The sequence below is a fragment of the Triturus cristatus genome, chromosome 1_2 (genome assembly GCF_964204655.1).
Source record: "Triturus cristatus chromosome 1_2, aTriCri1.1, whole genome shotgun sequence".
Classification (NCBI taxonomy): domain Eukaryota; kingdom Metazoa; phylum Chordata; class Amphibia; order Caudata; family Salamandridae; genus Triturus; species Triturus cristatus.
This window is the reverse complement of record NC_140580.1, coordinates 91,228,212-91,248,771: the sequence shown is the minus strand read 5'-3', so window position 1 is coordinate 91,248,771 and position 20,560 is coordinate 91,228,212.

Sequence of the window (20,560 nt, the reverse complement as noted above, 5' to 3'; positions counted from 1 at the left end):
GTACTATCCGACTCCTGCTTTGTCGCTTCACCCACCCACCGTGAATTTAAACTTGTCTAGTGAGGAGGCCCCTGGCACTGACGGGACCCTGGTGCAGCCCCTATCATTGCTTACCTGGAATGTTCGGGGTTTAGGAGATAAAATCAAGCGAGGCCTGGTCCTGCATAGTATCAAACGATGTGCCCCGGCACTGGTCTTACTTCAGGAAACCCATCTCACAGGCACTGCTACTAAAGCACTGGACCGCTGGGGGTATAAGATGGTGGTGCACTCTGAGTTCACCTCTGGGTCCCGGGGGGTTGGCATCTTGCTGCGCAGACAGTCCCGCTTAATCGTGCTTGGTACACATACGGATGGGGCCAGGCGTTTCGCCGCGGCCCACATACAATGGGAAGGACATCTCTACAACGTAGTATCGGTCTATATTCCTCCCGGATTACATGCTGCGGCGCTCCCGGCGCTGAGTGAATTTCTCCTCACCCTACCAGAGGGGGAGGTATTACTAGGGGGTGACTTTAATGCAGTAATGAATGACCATGTTGACCGGTCTCCGTCTCGAACGCGCGGCAGTGGCGCGACGCGACTTGCGGGCTTCACGGCGGCACTGGGGTTCACAGATCTTTGGCGATGGTACCACCCGGAGACGCGCTCGTACACGTTCCACTCCGGGGTCCACGACACTCTCACCCGTATTGATCACTTTCTGGGCTCCCCCGGTTGCCTTCACAACATTGCCAGCATTGACATTAGACCCAGGGGCATCTCTGATCACTCCCCGATCCTCTTGCACTACAATAGTCCTCACCTAATGCGCCGCCGCGCATACCCGATACGCCCCAGCTACCTGCGACTCCCGAAGATTGGTAAAACCATCGCACGGGCGTCTAAACTCTATTTTCACGAAAACGCCGCATCGGTCGACTCCCCTACGATCCTTTGGGAGGCGTACAAGACGGTGCTGCGGGGCCAGGCAATGGCTGCCATCACAGGTTATAAGCGCATGCAGACAGCGGAGCTACAGTCGCTGGAGCTAGCGCTCCGGACTGCGGAGGCACGCCAGGCCGAAACCCCCTCCCGCGAAACTTCACATGACCTGCGATTGGCTCAGGTACAGCACAGGGAGCACCTAACAGACCGTGTTAGACAACGACTTGAGGCCTCGCGGCACACGGTCTACGACGTAGGCGATAAAACCGGCAGACTATTAGCGTGGCTGGACAGGCGCGACAGCGGAGCCCGATGGATCGCGCAACTTGTCACTGCCGAGGGGTCGAAAACGTCAGACCCTCGAGACACAGTGCACATCCTAGCAGGGCATTTTCGTGACATATATTCCTCTACTTCCTCCATGTCGGTGGAGGAGGCACTGACGTATGTCAAGGACCTACGGATGCCCACGCTCTCCCCTGAGGCTAGACAGTCCCTGGAGGCCGACCTCACGGTCGAGGAGCTACAGGTGGCCATTGCCGCGTTGCAGCCCGGTAAGGCACTGGGTCCCAATGGCGTCCCGGTTGAGCTCTATCAGCGACTGCCTGAGATGTTGGCCCCACATTTGTGGAATATGTACAAACACAGCCTGGAGGTGGGGGAGCTTCCCGTAGATCAACGAACGGCCACCATCTTGGTAATACCGAAGCCGGGTAAGCCGACGGACCAATGTGCCTCCTATCGCCCCATATCGCTGCTCAATGCAGAGGCCAAGATCCTGGCGAAACTGCTGGCCCTCCGACTCACGCCTCATTTGACTGACGTAGTGCACCCGGACCAGGCGGGCTTCATGCCAGGGAGAAGTACCTCACACAATCTACGACGCTTGCACGGTGTGCTGGCCCGAGTGGACAGGTTGCAAGAACCAGCTGTCATTCTATCTCTTGATGCCCGCATGGCATTTGATATGGTCGAGTGGCCCTTTCTCTTCGCGGTATTATCACATCTGGGGTTTGGGCCGAAATTTTGTGCCTGGATCCGAATCCTCTACACTAAGCCGCTTGCTCATGTCGCGGCCAATGGGCATATGTCGGAAGATTTCCCTCTGGGGCGGGGTACGCGTCAGGGCTGCCCGCTCTCGCCGCTGCTCTTCGCCCTCGTGCTCGAGCCTCTCGCGACTTGGATACGGTGGGAGCCTATGATACGGGGCCTCCGCTGGTCGCCGAGCTGGGAAGACCGCGTCTCCCTCTATGCGGATGACATACTGCTCTACTTAGCTTCCCCTAGGCGCTCGATCCTAACGTTGCTTAACATCTGCGAGGTGTTTGGCCGGGCATCCGGCTATACGATAAACTGGTCGAAGTCGGTCCTCTTGGTGCTGCGGGGCCCCCCCCATCGACTGCCGGAGGGCTGCCGGATACAGGTGGCGGAAGGGTCGTTTAAATACCTAGGGGTGCACATTACACGGGAGCATCAGGAATTTTACAGGCTTAACTTGGGCCCCCAATTGGACCGCCTCAGGCGAGATGTGCAGCACTGGGGAACGTTGCCCTTGACCCTGGTAGGGAGAGCGGCGCTCTTTAAAATGATGGCCCTGCCGCGGTTTCTTTATGTGCTGGAAAACACTCCATACCCGGTGCCCCCGTCCTACTTCCGTGCGGTGGCGGCGCAGGTCTCCAACCTTCTCTGGGGCAACAAACCGGCACGCATTGCACAAGCAAAACTAGTCTGTGGATGGTACGATGGGGGCATTGCGCTCCCAGATATCCAGCTCTATTATTGGGCGGCGCAGCTTAAGGTGATCAACCACTGGCTCCATGCGCCCCAGTCAGACCTCGCGTTTAAAGCAGATAGGGATATACTGGGTGAAAGGGGTCTGCTAACTCCACTATATGATGCCCGGTTGGCCCCGAAACTGATCGGCCCTCTGCGACAGACTGTGTCTCTCTGGCATGCGGCGCAGGCCAGGCTGGGTTGGCGGGGAGTTCTGACGAGGCTAACACCTCTCTGGGATACAAAACGACTGGGGCGGCTGAGGGACAGCAAGGGCTTCGATGCTTGGGACGCCATCGGGATCTCGGTGGTAGGCGACGTGGTGCATAAAGGGGAGGTGGTCCAATTCGCTCGCTTACAACAACAATACGAGCTGGCTCCCTCAGAATGGTTCCGCTATCTACAGATGAAACATGCCCTGACGACGCAATTAACCCCAGGTGTGCAGGTTCCGGAGGCCTCCCCACTGGAGGACAGGTTGTTGACCGAATACATGCCTAAGAGGGCCACGTCCTTTACGTACCGTAAATTAGTCAACAATTTGCCGGACTCTATGGGACTATTGAGGGAGAGGTGGGCTGGCGAGGTCGGCGAATTTGATGACCCAGACTGGCGGGAGGCGCTGGCCTCGCCACGTGAGGCGGGCATACCTTCGAGGCTGCGGCTGGTGCAACTTCGTATTTTGCACCGCTCATATTTCACCAGGTGCTTGCTACATAAACTGGTTAGAGCGCCGCACCCCTTCTGCCTGCGGGGTTGCGGGGAGGAGGGCACCTTTTATCACCTGATCTGGGACTGTCCCGTTCTCCAACTATTCTGGAGGCGAGTGCTGCGCACGATGTCACAGGTGTGCGGGGTGTCGCTGCTGCCGGAGCCCAGGCGTTGTCTCTTGAATGTGTGGGAGCCCACAGATCTCAATCGTCAGGCGCAGGGCTGGGTGACGCTTGGGAACATGACGGCCAAAAGGAACATAGCCCAAAAATGGGGAGCGGTGGAGACGCCGTTGCTATCAACATGGAAGAGCGAGATGGATAGGGCTATGTTTGCTGAGCGCTCCGTTTTTGTCAGGCGGGGTTGTCCTCGTAAGTGGGTCAGAGTGTGGGGAGCATGGAACAAGTATAGGGGTAACATATGTGATCCACCACCTCTTTCAGATGAGGAATCCTCTGATTCGGATGGCTAGGGAGGCTAAGGGGGTGGAGGGGAGGGTGGGCGGTACTGGTGATTGTCAGGTATCTAACTCGGGACGATCTGAAATAATTTTGGCTATGCATGGTAATTTTTCTAATGTACTATATATACGGTCTGATTCTAAATCTGTTGGTTGTCTTTGTTGCAAAAACAATAAAAACTTTAAAAAAAAAAAAAAAAGATTTACAAAAATCGTACTTAGACTGTACACTGACTAGATTGCACCTTATGCTTTTTAAAAACTCTTTCTTCGATATTCCAATATCTCTAAAGTTTAACGGTCTGCCTTCCTACACTTCAAGACTTAAATGCACTTTAAATAAATGACAGCCTATCATGTATTTTATTTAAACTGGAAAATTGCTGATTTTGCTCAAACATACATTAAACATCTTTGCTCTGCTTCTTAAAGATTTACAAACATGTTCTCTGCATTGTAGACTGCATAGATTGCACTTTAAGCTTTTAAACTTCTACCTTGATGTTCCAATATGCCCAACTTTTTACTCTCCAAGGTCTGCCTTTCTGCACTTTAAGACCTAAATGCACTTTAAATATAACCCAGGCCATCACACATTTTAATTAAATTGGAGAACTTTTGATTCAAATTATGTAATTGATGTACAGTGACACCGCCATCGGAATTGTTTTAATCATGTTTTATAATTGTTTTAATGTTGCAAAGGTTTGAATTAACCAATAGTAAATAAAACTTGAAACCATCAAATAGAGGTTTGGGTGTGCCAGATTTTGAACGATATATCTAAGCAACACAATTTGCTCCAGCATTAAGCTGCTGCTCCCCAGAAAGGGTAAAACCTTGGTGTAAGCTAGAACAGGAGCTATGTGGAGTTCTCCTACGGTATCTGTTATGGTTGCCCCCAAGAACTCACGACTCCAAGGTCCCTCGAATGCTTCAATATGCATAACTTTACATTAATTGAAAAAAAGAATTCCAGACTAGAAATAACGCAATATTCCCTATCACCTTTGACCCTGAAGGTAGGGAAAACAGATTTGGAACCAGGAATGTCAAATAGGGTTATCAGAATTAGTTAGAGGAAGGCACATTGAGTTTAGGTCTGCTATTTGAAGGGGCGCGTCTCAAAAGCAGAGAGCAATTGAATTTCAATTGAGGCTGACTAGCGTCTATCATCTGACATGACTCCCCCATTGGGCAAGGCAGCCACTGATGACTCAGGGAAGAGGGAGGGAAACTACAAGGTTAGAGGATATGCATCTGGAGAAGGACATGACGCAGTTTCCAGTTATTAAATAAACCTAACTATATACCTAAACCTAACTTATATGTTATATACAAAAGTGAGCGAAAGATCTTGATAATGGTATCTCTCATAATGAGTGGATCCTAATTTGGCAGCAAGCTGCAGAATCGTCCCTTGGCTCTCAATACAAGACAGGTGCTTCAAATGATGTTGAGGTGGTACCACACGTTTATATGCCTAGGAGCGATATAAGGGGAGAAATGATATTTTTGGAAGTGGTTGCAGGAGGAGAGATTCTTAAATGTCTATGTGGTGGGATTAAATGCAAATCAAGAGTTTCTGGAGTGCGGTTCTGACCTTCATTAAGGATATCACCAACATTCAGCTACCAATGAATCAGCTTAAATTTTTAGTGGACCATGCAGACGATGAGGGTCTTCATCTCTTATTGGCATTCAGTGGAAACTTGATCACACAATGGTTCCTAGCAGCTCAATTGCCCATAGCACAGTAATGGAAAACATCAGTGCCTTCTATAATGACATTGTGGTGGAGCAAAATCTGAATGCTGTGGAGAAAGTAACAGTGATTCATAGAGATCAGAGGGCGGCTTTTGAACAGATTTGGACCCCTTTCTTTAAAGTGGTGGGGAGGTTATCTTGAACTCCTGAGTTGGTGAGGATGGCAGGGATGAACCCATCTTTAGCTGAACAAGTATTAAGATAATGGTTCTGTTGAGTGTTGTGCTGGAGGGCTGGATTGGGTGAGTTTTTTTTAACTGTTTTTTTAGGATTCAATTATTGTGAATCTTTACAGTTCAGGGGATGTTGTGTACAAAGTGACCTCGCCTCTTTACAAAAAGGAAAAATATAATTATCTGAGAGACTCTGGGCCTGATTACAAGTTTGGCGATCATGGTACCGCCTTCGATTTAGGTGCAAGAATACCATTGGCGGTAAGTATCCCCATGATGGAAATTAAAATGCTGTCTAGTTCTGCATGCTCTCCCCTTTACGGGGGTCGACTAGTCCAAGTCAGAATCATTTACCATCTGCTTGTAGCAGGTTGTAAATGGGTGTTGGTGATATTTTGAGAGCCCTGATGGAGTGGTGATAGATGGCAGGGTGCAGGGTGAGTGAAGAGCAGAATAAGTGTGGGAGAGACGGGAGATAGTCTGTTACTCCCTCTGTTAAGCAAGATGAGAGCAGGCAGTGGCCCTGCACAGCAGCTGCCACAGCCACCCAGTGCCACAAAAGGTCTGGGATTACAAATCCAGTATTTGCTGATCAAATATTTCTGGGGTCAGATATTCTGGGCAAGTTGGAGTGGTTCAGAATTGTAGATTTATGGGCAACTACTCTATACCACACATAATAAGGGACAAATTAGGCTGGCCATGCAGTAGGCTTTTTGTGCACTCCTTCAGCCAGTGAAAGACGTGATCTAAGCGTATGACTATGTTCTCCTGTTTCCTTTGGTTGTTCTCCACACTGAATTGGATTCAGTCAGGGTCACATTGAGATCACAACTAGGCCCGGGAACTCAAAAAAAAGTGGCCCACATTCCCAGATCATCCCTTTATGGATCGCCATTTGGTTAGTCTCGTTGCACTAATTTTTAATGAAATATTTATTAAATTAAACATTGTAAAGCTTACAGAGCCAATAACTTTGGTAAAAACTACAAGCACTGCAGTTTGGCCGGGCGAGTGGGGTGAAATCAAATGGCTCAAGGACCACAACACCTGATCTGGCTAGGTTTGACATCTGGTTGTTTTTTTACCAAATATCCGGCATTTTGATGTACTGCCTGGCATGAAAATGTGTACTAAACCTACCATAATGAGCCGTGACTGATAGTTAACTAGACAAAGGCAGAAAAGCAAGGTTAAAATGTACATGGAGGTTTATAGGAGTCCTCTTTATTATCATTACCGCGCCTTTGCAGAATCTAGCCGGATATTTTGTGTTTATGTAGTTTTATAAAGCGTGATCTCGACCCAAAGGCACTGGAGTGATTTACACGTGTGTCAACTACATTACACAAGATCAAATTTATTTTTAGGCTTTGGGAGAATAAGTGAGTTGCCCAGAATCACAAGATGCTGAGCCGATGCTAGGACTCTGTCGTTTATGTCCTCTATATTTTTCTCTGTGGGAAACGTGGTGTCACAGCGACGCTAAGTAAAGGCACACCCCGTCCACCAAGGCCTAAAATACACTGGGGCCGAGGTGACAATACCTGGCCCCAGCAAGGCCCATATATACTTCTTTCTCCCCCATCCACTCTGACCTGAATGTGATGACCTGGCTTGGAGGGGTCAGGGGAAACACTGCTGCTGTGCGGATCCGACACATGGGGGGCCATAGTGAGACTGGCCCAAGGGCCAGAGCAACACCTGCCCCCTAGTCTGACGCAGGTGGAGGGGGATGTGACTGAGGTGAAGATGGCTCAACGGACACCTCATCGGGCTCTCCAGGACGCTGCTGTACTCTCCCCACCCCACGCCCCCGACAGCACAGTAGGGGAGTGGGACAGCATGGTAGGTTCTGTGGGCCGATTGACTGAGGCCCTAAAAAAACAGCCTAGAGGTGACCCTGAGGCACCGGCCCCTTGCCCAATGCCCGCCTTCCCAATCCGACCCTGGATTCATGTTTCATCGACGGACATTGGAAAATGTCCCCGCTATTGTTTGAGGAGCTGCACCATTGGATGTACTCAGATAGGGAAGAACAAGCAAGGTAGAACACCAATACGCTTTTACGCGGTCAATAATATATGCAAGGGGCCATTTGACCCGAATTGCCATCGTCAATGCACTCACACCCATTCTCCAGGAAAAGAACAGCCCATCAGCTGAGTACCTCTAATATAGGATTAGCAGAAATGGATACAACAAGTCTACCAATCACTGCACTCCACTCGACCATTGGCAAAAACACCGAACACTTATCAAGGTGCAGTTGTTCACCATTCAGTAGGAGGCTCTACAAAACCAAAACCCCCAAAACTATGAAGACTGACACTGGCGAGTTAGTGGGCCAAGGGAACACACTCCCACTGTGACGCATCCCAGAGACAGCCCTTCAACTCTTCAGTCCTAGGATGGTTGGATAGTACATTTTTGTGAGGATGAGAGTAACATTACATCTCGAAGCGATGCCGTAGAACGCCCCCGTACCGGCCCAACTCAGCAGACCCTCTCCATCCACCATATTAGCGATCAATAACCGTATTTGTTATTGGCCATATACAGTGCTCTGTTGCCCCTGGCTAGTTCATGCTATAGAAATACCCACATACACACATGAAAGGCCGCACGTGCCGCTCCTCTTCCTTGGAACGCAGCTGCGGGGAAAACCCAACACGCAGCTGCATACCCCAAGTATTGCACAGGGTGTGGCCTGCCCTCCAACTCTCCTATGAAGGAGCCTTTCGAATATGTGCTGTATAAAACTGAATAAAACAACACAAGACTACTCAGCATAACTTAACCTAGGACGACTCCCGTCCCAAACGGAGGCTCAACTTGCCCCTAGCACAGGCTCAAACGTCCCTCCTTCACAAACGGGCTTAGCTCGCGCCCCTACCACGGGGTTAGTCTGTCTTTCACAAACAGGACGCTCACTCTGTCCCAGCTTCTCGCCTCCTGCACACCCACGCAGCCTCATATCATATACATCTGTTTCCTTTTCATGCGCAGATGCTATTTCCAGCCCCCACACACACATATCCCCTAAACTCCTCCCATCTGTTCTCACCCCGATACATCCCCCCGAAAAGCAAGCAATCCTTTGAAGACCGTCCCAACAGACAACTGTGTGCGTCTGATAATAAACGAGCTTTGCAGAAACGAGAGAACATGAAGGAAAAATATAAACTAGAAAGGCACAGAACTCTGTGAGTGGGCAGGGGCCGGCGGGTGGGTGCGCTGGTGGAGAGGGGGACGCTGCCCTTCAGTATCCCCGGAAGTGCGCCCAGCCGCCCCGTGGAAGATGGGGGCGTCTCTGACTCGATAGGTTATATTTTACGTTGATGGCAGGTGAACTTGAAAGGAGAACTGCATAGAAGCCCGGAATTAAAGCTTTCCTGAATTACTGATCTTTAGGACGAGATAACAGAACAGCAATGGAAAAATGGGAAGTGTTTTAATTAAAACAAGAACAATGGACGCTGGAGGGCTGCGATTGAGACTGGTAGAGCGTGGCAGAGGAGGGGAGAGGCGCATATGAGGGAGAAAGGTCTGGGTCAGCAGCAGGTGAGCATAGGAACCCCACTGCATAGGGCTGGAACCCAAACATAAATATATATCTATATACATTCACCAAAAAAAACCAAAGGTTACAAGGAGCTTATTCATAGGAAATAGAATTTTAAAAAATCCTTAGGAATTCATTAAAAAAGACAAAGGTTGGAGGGACATTATAGTTAGGTTCAGATCTTACGTAAACAAAACCAAAGAAATACAGTTAGAGTTATGTCAAGTAACCATAACTCGTGCCCTCGCCATGCACTGCTGATTACCCCACATATTCCGTCACTCATGACATTTTCTATGACATCCTTGATAATATCATTGTAACATTTGCTGTAAAATTATTGATGAGAAAGCTTTGGTTGGAGGGGGTGCGAGTTATAGTTACCTTGGAGCATGAGTTATAGTTACTTGAGATAACTCTAAGTATGACTGCTGAATTTCTATGTTTTTTGGTATGTAAAATCTGAACCTAGCTATAACATCCTTGTAACCTTTGTTTTTTAGTGAAAAACAATCTATAAACATATATATTAGATAGATAAGATAGATAGATAGATAGATAGATAGATAGATAGATAGATAGATAGATAGATAGATAGATAGATAGATAGATAGATAGATAGATAGATAGATAGAAGAGCTGCAGTGCAGCCCAGATCCATTCTCCATCTCCAACTCGACCCGCAGCCAAGACTTGATAGAAGAGGCACACTGGGAAGATCCTAGTGGTGTGGTATCTGTTCTTCAAAATGTAGTTCATAACGCACAAGAAATCGAGCTTTTATTAACTTAGGACAACTTTGTTCTGTCATCCATCTTGGATGCTACACCTTAGTATACAACGTGATCCTTGCTGTTGGTATTATTTTGCTGTAATAAGGGATTTTTGTCTTTGCTTTAAAAAGACTAATGGCCTGATTACAGCTTTGGCGGTCTCGCAACGGGCCGCCATGCCAGCGCCCCGCTCCGAGTCCGCCAAACCCGTTCACACACAACACGCCAGATTAGGATTTTAATCCTGTTCTGTCGGGCAGTGCTTTGGGGGTCCCATGGCAGTGCCTTTCTAAGGCTCATATTTGAGCCTTAGAAAGGCACCACAATGGGAGCGCCAAAGCACGTTCCTGCATGGCATGGACTGTGCAGTCCTTGCTGTGCAGGAACAGGGGGTGCATAGAGACAGGGGGGGGCACACCATGTGCCCCCCTACATGCACCCCCTTAGTTTCCTTACCACCACCCTTCCGCCATGAAAACAGTGGCAGTGAGGAAACTCATAATATGCTTGGCGGTGCTGCAGTGGCACCGCCAGCATTTTGCGGCCTCAGACCACTGCAAGACCACCGAGGGATCATGGATCCTCAGCTGTAGCATCGGTCCTATGGCGGTCCGACCACAAAACTCGTAACACGGCGGTTGGACTGCTGCCGCACCACCACCATGGGGTTGGCGGTCCACCGGACCGCCACACTTGTAATTAGTCCCTAAGACTTTCCCAGATGCACACTGAAGGACAACCTAACTGTCTCAGACTGGAGAACAGACGATGTAACTAGTCATGTTGCATGTGCAGATACTGGGAATACCCAAGTCTAATATAGTAGTAAGGTGAAAGAATCTCAGAATATATTCTGTAATAAATGATTCTTTTTGCTTGCTTCTTATTGGTGAAAAGCTTATGAACCATGTACTCATTTAGTGAATGTATGAAATCCTTTGTTGAAAGTCCTATAAAAGGATGTGATTCCACTGTGGTGAGGCAACCCCTTTCTCATTAGAGGGCGAATCTATTTTAGATTTTAAGTTGAATTTTACAGAGTTATTTGCTGTACTCCTTATGATTTGCATGCTTATTGAACTATCTAATTGATGGCCCAACGTACGCATTTTTGTAACTGATATTCTTTAGGGAAACCTTTAAACTTTAGGTCTTGTCTGTTGATCTTTAAGCAGAAATCCTTCCAATCAAATATTCCACGTGTAAGATTTAACTAGCAGAGAGACTGATCCAGCAGGGAGAACCAAAGTCCATTAGGGACTACGCCTCTCCCGGTCCAGTCATCGGTGCGTATAGGAGGGTAAAGTAGATGCAGATTTGCGCACCGACATTAGTGATGAATCAGCAGTGACAACTGCTCCAGTGCAGTATTTGATACAAGGAATTCAGCAGCTTTAATGGAAGGAACACTAGTTTCAGCCTGGGTCATGCATGATACTTCACACACCATTTGAGGATTAAGCAATCTTTGGTCACATAGGAACAACAATAGGAAATATGAAACTACATTTGAAACCAAATAGAAACAGCAACCTCTGCGCCAATCAAGCTGTACCTCTGCATCAAGAAGAAGACAGGGGATCACCAGAAACCAGATTGCTTCATCACCTTTATTGAAACATTCCTTTCCAGGCATCCACATTACATTGTCCAACCTGAGCTTCTGTAGGTGGGGGAAAATCAGGCACTTCAGAGGGATTTAGAACAGACTAATCATAAATGTAAGGGCACGGGCGACAGTCCACAGAGGTCATCAAACTGATTTTGCAGCAACCTTAGCAACTGATGGCACTGGTCATGTGACTTCTACATGTAGAGGGAATAGCAGTTCATCTCTAACTTAATAACAGGCTCATTCATGCATATCTGTGTTTATCTATATGAATTCTAAGGTCTGTGTCAAGCCCCTGTATACCATTAACATAAACCTACACCCACTCAGCATCCAAGAGCTGATCCTACTACCAACCATCAGAGGCACCCCGATCAAGAGGAACTAACACCTTAACGGTGGATCTGATGGCCTGAAATGGCTGCCTTGCTGGCCCGCCTGAATGTTGCAGATAACTGGGATGGGCCTCTCTACAATATTATCCTCCCACTCACGAGTTTAGGACCCAGACCTTGCCCCAGATCATCATCTGCCTATATTGTTGTACACGGATCCACGTCTACAGTGGTACTCAGAGCACCATCATTTTCTTTTCCTGTTTACTCTACCTGTCTTCTCTGATCAACATTTCCATTTTTTTTGTTTTGGCTCTTTCACTTCTATTTATCAATATTTTAATATTTCTTATTTTGGCTCATGCACTTCTATGTATCCACATTCCCTTCTTCTCACCTGCATTTCCCTCTCAACGGGGTCCTTCTTGGTTTGGCCCGTATCGGGTTCGAGGTTTTTCAGTACATAGAGGGAAAGGTTGCTTTCTGAACCATTGCAATTTCTAAATGCAGGTCTTTTCTATGGACAGGGCAATTGCTCGCTACCTACATGGTGACTTTTTGCCAGGTATCCAGCCACGTTAGACAGACCGCCTTGAGGACCTTCAATAAGGATGCAGTTAATGGAGGTCCGGCTGCTATGTAGTGTCAATAGCTTGCCTGTAGTGTGCTGCTGCTTGTGACATGGTGTGGCTTGGAGAGGTGTTCCTCTACACTTAAAAATGCCTGCCCCTGGTGCATTTTCATGTTGTGGTCTGGACAGCGCACGCATCGTTGTGGCTGTACAGAGGGCTGATTCAGGGATGTATGTGTGATTCTGCAGCAGGTGTAGTTGGAACCGAGCTCTTTCCCAGGGTTCCTTGTGTGAAAATATAGGTGCAATTTCATTTCCTGCACAAGCCTGAGCATTTCTGAATTGAACGTGCTTGTGGGCGAGTTCTGGTGGTCAGTTACATTTGCATCTGACAGTGGCAGCCAATAACAGAAACTCCTCTGCCTAAGAGCTCACCGTTTAAGGGTATGATGCTCTTGCCAGTATTCACTGCTCACAAAGCGTTGGTCTCTTCCTCTACGTCCAGGCTGCTTCACGTTATCAGCTTATGGGTGGCCTGTGATCAGCCTATCAGGCTCGGTGCCAGAAGGTTTCATGTGACGTAGGAGTTAGAGTGGGTTACTGTAGAACTAAGAAGGGCATTGGACTGAGAGAAAAATATTTTGAATCGGAAGTCTTGATGAACTGATACTCACGCTAAAGGAAGGACTAGGGCCAGTCAAAGGCCCATGTTGATTTTTATTATGGACATTAATAATCTACTACGTGCAAAAAATTGGAGTTAGGCTCTGCTGCTACACGAGCGGAGCTCCCTATTATTGGCCAACAGGATGACGTTATGAAACCCAGGACCAACCCAAGAGTATTTCTAACGGGTAAGACCTCATCAATTCGATACAAATTCATATTCCATTTGTTTCCAGAGGAAGGTGATGGTGCAGTGGAAGAAGTTGCTGCCACCTGTGGGATCCATTGAGGGGATTTTATTAGATCTGTATCTTATTTGGGAATTTGTGAATTACCCTTGCACCACTGCAGATCCACTGAAGGGCGCTTATTTGACCTTGAAGCTAGAAAATAATTTTCCTTGGTTGGAAGTTATTTCCCTGTCTAAAGGGCAATCTTCGGTCGGTGGAAGCAGACAGTGCCCAGGTTGCTAAAGATTGTTTTGACTAACCCAGCCTGTGGTGTTTCTGCAAAGTAGTTGTGGCCTCATGGCAGCCATGATCTTTTTATGCAGAGCTTTTCACTTCAGTGAGTTGAAGTACCTCAAGACGCTGATGACGTAAGTGCATAAATCTGTCTTTCGAGGAGAGGTGACTTTTCTCCAGAAATGTGCTCTGGGGGTGTAGTTTCTAGTGATGTGTACCTTTGTAGGGCATGGTCCCTTAATCTGGGTATGATCTAAAAGGTAGTGACGTCATGCCCAATGGAATTATAGATGTCATCCCACACTGGGTATATATTAATAGGTGCTAATAGATGTTGGGACTTTTGTCTCATGCAGTAAAACTATGCTCTTGCTGTGCTATTTCGCACACCCCTAGTCAAAAAAATCAAAAGTATCTTTTGACAGTGTTTAACTGAGCCCCCAAGTGCTTGAATCAACACAGGGAATGTGTGTGTTCTTCTAGGTTGATCTGTCGGATATATTGCTGCAATAGACATATAGTGTTAGTGTCTCAGTAGGTGTGCCTTGCAGCGCTGGCATTAATACTGTGTACTTTCTTGATCAACATGAAGGAAGTGCTTTGTAACAAGTGGATGCACTTCTAACAGGCCTGGTCAAAGGGCTGCACTGAGAGTCTAGGGTGGTGGATGTATTTTGCCCAAAGGAGTCCTATTATGACCAGATTAATTTTTTTTTTTTTCATATAGATTGAGTTTTTCCTGAATTCCGCTGCATTAAACACGCAATAGTTGACTCTGGTTGTTGTAATAACGTAATCGTCATAATTCTGGACATATTGTTGTTGCTGACATGTATGTGTCTATAACGCACCGACTGCTTGACAGTGAAAAACATGCACTTGGGATTTGTTGTCATTTGTGATCGCGCGCGGTGAGTTGCTGAGTGTCTGCAGTGTGTTCTGCTGCCATTGACTTGCAAATGTTTGCACCTGAAACCTGATGTTTTGCTTTCTAATGAGATAGCTGCCTACACAACGTAGGGATGCTGGGGGGGGGGGGGGGCACAAAGTTACACAGTTAAGTGGAGGGGACCTAACGAAGAAGCAGCAGGGGCAGGGTGGGGCGGTAACACGGAAACATCATGGGAGGGAATACAAATGCAGTAGGGGAGGAGCGTTGGAGGGGACACAATAGCAACAGGGTAGGTGGGCACGAGACCAAGGAACACAAAGGTCGAAGTAAAGCAACACAGAGGGCATGGGCGCGGGCAAACAGTGGGCAGAAATAACTGGGAGAGCACAAGAGGAACGGGAGAAGCAGTCAGACAACAGAGAGGAACACAGAGTGCAGGTGGAGAGATGCACACAAGAGAGACAGCTCAAAAACACATGCACTCTAATAGAGGACGTCATACAAAAGGCAAAAGTAGTGTTTGGAAAGCAAGCAGTAGAAGCAGTGATGCCAGCCAGTGAAAGGCACTGTAAAGAGACAATGCCCCCATGAGAGGGACAAACACAAGATTGAAAACTTGGGCCATGATTAAGATGCAGGCAAATGAGAGTGACAAGGAAAGTCAACCAATGGTAAGCAGTGGGCGGGCTCCAAACCCCTCTATGTTCTTGCTAAACCACAACATGCCTTTCAACAGACAGTGAATGCACTGTCTGGTAGACTCGACCCAAAAACATTGATGTCAGCAATTTGCGTAAATACCAGTATTTCACACCCAGCCTCTTTACATGGCATGTGTTCTATGCCATTGCAGTGTGTGCAAATGCAGCCAAAGAGGCGGTGCAACACAAGAGGTAATGACTGATGTCTTTCAAGCATTTCTCACTCCTCTTCTTGCAGATTCTGCCAACTGAGACCCTAGTATGAGCATGCTAGAAGAAGCATAGATGCCACGAGGAGGTATGCTCTGTATTCTTCTGCTTGCGGAAGCAGATGTGGAACTCTTCTTCCAGACAAAAGGCTTTCTTCAACCCTTCTCTCCAGCAATTCTCTGAAAACCCTTCCTAGAACTCCATTTTGTCCTTTGACATGACCACCTGTCCTTTACTAGCTCTTGTTCGACTCAGGTGATCTGAACAGTCTTTAAATAATCCTATTAGGACTTGATCCTCCTTGGTCTAAAGTCCCCACACCTTTTCCTCTCATATTTTTTATTTTTTCCCCCAGGTTCCCATTCCTTTATCCTTCCTGCATTCCTTATGGGTTATTACTCTCCCTTGTCTTTGTGGTTAGGTCTGCGTGACATGAGTACTTGTGATAAAGAAACACGAGAAAATGTGTTGCTGTAACTCTGTACTCTAGCTTGCTACATACCCACCCAAACATCCGCTACCCTTTGGGCTAGGTCCACATTATAGAAAGCACCCCAATCAAATAAAAATACATATAAAAAAGCAATTCAAAGGTTTCCTGCTTTCTCTAGAAGTAATTTTCCTGATTTGGTGCATAGCTGTGTAGCAGTGACGCTCCAGGTACTCTGCATGCGCACTAGGTGGTCTGCTAGTATTCTTTACGCTGGCTCAGTAACCAGTATGTGAGACGGAATCTGGCACCTTCCTTATCCTTCTCAATATTGGGAGAGGTTTTGTGCATTAATCAAAACGATCCATTATCTAATCTACACTTAAACTCAAAGGTATGCACTGATATGATACTATTGCCTCTGGAATGATTTTGATTAGACCTGTTAAAGGGTATTTTCTTGGCTTATGTTAACTAGGCCTTATTCGGGTCTTGATGCCATCTTATTCAAAACAAATGTCTCATCAAGTTCTTGTTCTGTTTCTCATTTCTGCTGCACATAGTTAAGCATGTCATGTTTGTTTATTTCCGATTGACACTGATCTCGAAGAAGACTCTATCCTGGGCTCAGTAATGTATCTTTTCTCATTCACAGCAGTTAGCTGTTGTTTTGCGACTAGTTTTTTCTGATATCCCGGATGAAATTAGCTCAATTGGGGGCTGAATCAATACTCGTGTTGTGGAATAGAGTTTAGGTGGTGGAATGCTTGACACTCGCATCAAATATTCTTATTTGCTGAAAAATTATTTCTTTGGTAACACCATGATGAATCTGCACTTTCCATGCTTGTCAATGCGAACATTTCTCATATAAACCCTTGAATTTGGGCATGAGCCAGAGACTTCTTCTGTGCTACGAGGGATGCTGTCCCATTTCTAACTGAGTTTGCTGCTCATTTGGGACTTAAACTAATTTTGATTTTGCCTATTATCTGTAGTGTCCTATTACTGAGAACTGTCAAGACAATGACGTTATGCATTGGCACCTTACAATTTCTGTATAGTACTCTACTACATTTTCATAATAAACATTTTACATTTTCTAATTACGGCCTAGAATTCACTAATGAACTATATTTGTGATAAGCTGAGTTGCACCTTATTTGGGACAAATTGCCTCATGAAATTGAGGTTTAACACCATCTCCAATCCACCTACCCGTGGGCGTGTTATTGGGGTGTCTTTGACGCGTAAGATTTTAGGGATACACTGCACCCACACTATCTAACAGTGTGCCTATCGGATGTTTGTTTGCGGTGGATAATTCATACCTGGGTGGTCGTACTTTGGCAATTGTGACAGAAATGAGAGGCCTTTATGGGGAAAATAAAGTTTGCCAATGTGCTGGGGAATCCAGCAAGAATATCTGCACCTCAGTCATTTTAGTTGGAAGGAGAGATTTTTAAATCGGTTTCTCTTTTAACATTTATTGCTGGCTCGGAATTTAGGAGAGCCAGTTCCATGGCTCAGGGCTGGGAGTCTGTGATGTCATTTCCTTTTGGAGAGTTTAACTACTGGATATTGTTTTTATTGAGTTTTATTATTATTGAGACAATGTGAAACACTTTTCCAAATTTTGCTGGAAAAGTGAAAGACTGTGAGGTTTTATGTGCAAATGTTAAGATTTTTTGGGAACCAATTACTATTATCCAGAAAAGTAACGTAGCTTTAAACTGAGGCTTTAGATAGTGCCACCATAAACTGAATTACCTCCCTGATGCTCAAATAAAGAGTTCAAACCAAAGAGGCTCGTTTTATCAATATGTCTGGTTGCAAAGCTGTGTTTTTGGCTACACTCAAGCCTCTGCAATGGGCTATCAATTCACTACTGTGACTTGCTGAGCCTGCAACCTGTGATCTGCAGGCCGCACGGAGATCTCTGCAGTGATGCTCAACCCAGTGAGCTAAAGTACCATGAAGGGTTTTGGGCCAAGACCAAGAGGCGAATCCTAGCTCTGTTCTGCCTGTGCAGCTGCACAGAATGGAAGCCTGGGTGGCCCTTGTCTTACGAGGACACGGAGACCCATTTACCCAGGGGCTGGAACTGTGAGGCACCAGACAACCTGCTACCATTTGTGCTCTTGGGATGATTCACCAACCACACGAGGCACCGAATAAGCCATTGCTGTGCTCCCAAGCTGTAATCACAAGCTTTGTAAACACACAAGATGAGTTTGAAGGCGGGGGGCGGGGGACAGAGGGGGAGGCCTTCTGATACACTGCGGTGTCCTTTCTGTATGGGTAAAAGCTGTAGATCACAGGTTTAAAGTCTGGCAGTGTGTCTGAACATTTAGCATTGTATGCGTCCCCAGTCCATAAAATGAATATTATGGATTTGAGCAAAAAAACATTTATAACATTAACACATGGGGCCTAATTACAAGTTTAGCGGTCCTCAGCCCGCCATCTTAAGGCATGTCAATTTAGTTATTCATTTTATATATTATATATAACACAAGCATCGGCCAAGGTGCTTTATGAACACAATTACAAGAATGAAGGTATAGAGACAATGACCGATATACAGAAAAACATTGTAGGTTCAATAAATAAACTATATATGCAAATGACAATGGAGAGGTACATAACTCAGTGAAGTTTACAGATTTATGAAGAGTGCTACAACAGGAACTACAGAAGTTGTACATGTGTGCAGGAGCGGCCTGTGCAGGCAAGAGTGGTGAGGCGGTGGGTCCAGGTGGGGGGCAACTCAACAGAGGACAACGAGGGAAAATTAAACAAATAATTAATTTTCCCTCATTGTCTGTCGAGTCCCACCTTCATCCCGCCCCACCGCTCTTAACTGCACGGGCCGCTCCTGCAAGTGTGTAAGGCCATGGGGAGAACGCCACAAGCCATGAACAGATGAAAGGTTAAACCAAAAAAGTGTACACGATCCGGTACAGCAAGAGAAGCAGGCTTGGAAAAGTAAGAGACAATAAAGTAGCAGCGAGGAAGTGTGAGATAACTATGAAAATCAGCACAGGTGTCTGTTTGCAAATGACTTATTGGGGACATGTAGATAACTGGCCTGGAAAGCAACTCTGCCAATTGCTTTCTATTGCGAACACAACATTGCCTTCCATTGGCTTTTTGTTTTTTCACTCTTCTGTTTATGCTTTCTATTCAGTGGTTGTATTTGTTTTAGCCTTTTTATTTGTTTTAGCCCACCCATTTAGTCTTTGTCCCTCCCCTGGAGCGTAGCCTGTTTATCATCTCTCTGATTGGCTTTTTTTATCCTTCCACAAGTGTCTCCTTTTCTGGAACTCTTTCTTTTTCTAAAAGCACTCCATGAGAGTGCACGTGTTTCTCCCATTCTCAGTGTTTTTCCCTTCTCCCGGCACATTTCTTTTCATAACATAAAAGTTCTACTTTCATCATCTTTTCCCTTTGAGCAGCTCTCAGTGCGTTTACAGTTAAATCACACTTTCTTAAGCATACCATGAGAGTTCATGCATTTTTGCCATGCTTTTAAGTTTTTGCTGCACTATCAACACATAATCCTACAGTGCAGACTGTTTTCCTGCTTCTTTTCATAACATAAACATGTCAATTTCCACAAATTTGCTCATAGAGTATCTCTTATGTTCACTTTCACTTTTACACAGCTTCACCATTCAAGCCGCCCCCCCCCCGTGCGCTTTAACTACAGGTTGCACTCTTTTTTGTTCATTTGCTTTATCCCCCTCTCTCCACGTTGCTCTGCCCCCATTTGTTTCCCTTCACGCTCCCTTTGTGTTGCTTCCCCCACCTGTGCCCTTGGTATTGCCAACTGTGATCAGTAAATAGGGCACAAAAAAAATTCCTGTTTCATTTTCTGAGGCATACATACTAAGGGGCCGACTGCGACCGTCGCATTATGATGCTGGCTGTCGGAAAGTAAAGTGGGTGGTCATTCCGGCTGGCTTACGACGGGCTCTGCAAGGTGCCTGCCACGGGAGGCAGGGATGAACAGCACCTCTCATTTCCCTATGGGACCAGGGCCGGACTGGCCGTAGCGGGCACCGGGCAATCCCCCGGTGCGCCGCACGGGTGGGGGCCGGTTTTCGGCCCCTGGGGGCCGTTTTTGTTACAGGGCCGTTTTTGCAGCATAGCTGCAAAATCGGCCCTGTAACAAAATCGGCCGAAAACCGGCTGTGGCAAAGAGCTCGGCGGCACCCCAAAGCCCCGGGGGGCCAGCCGAGCACTTTGCCAGGGCCGGTTTTGGTTCCCAGTCCGGCCCTGTATGGGACCATGTATTACGGCCGGTTGGCAGCTGTAATGCATGCACCCATAGAGAAATGCAGGCATGCGATCGAGCAGTGTTCGGTCGCATGCTATTGAGGAGGTCGGTCCCGCCGACCAGAGGTCGGCCAGTCCCAGGACCGAGTCAGTGTGTTGCGGAAGCAATTCTGCCCGACATCGAAATCGGCCCCTTAGTGTGTGCTCTTAAAAAAGAATGCTGCCAGTCCTGTAGGTTCTGTTTTCATT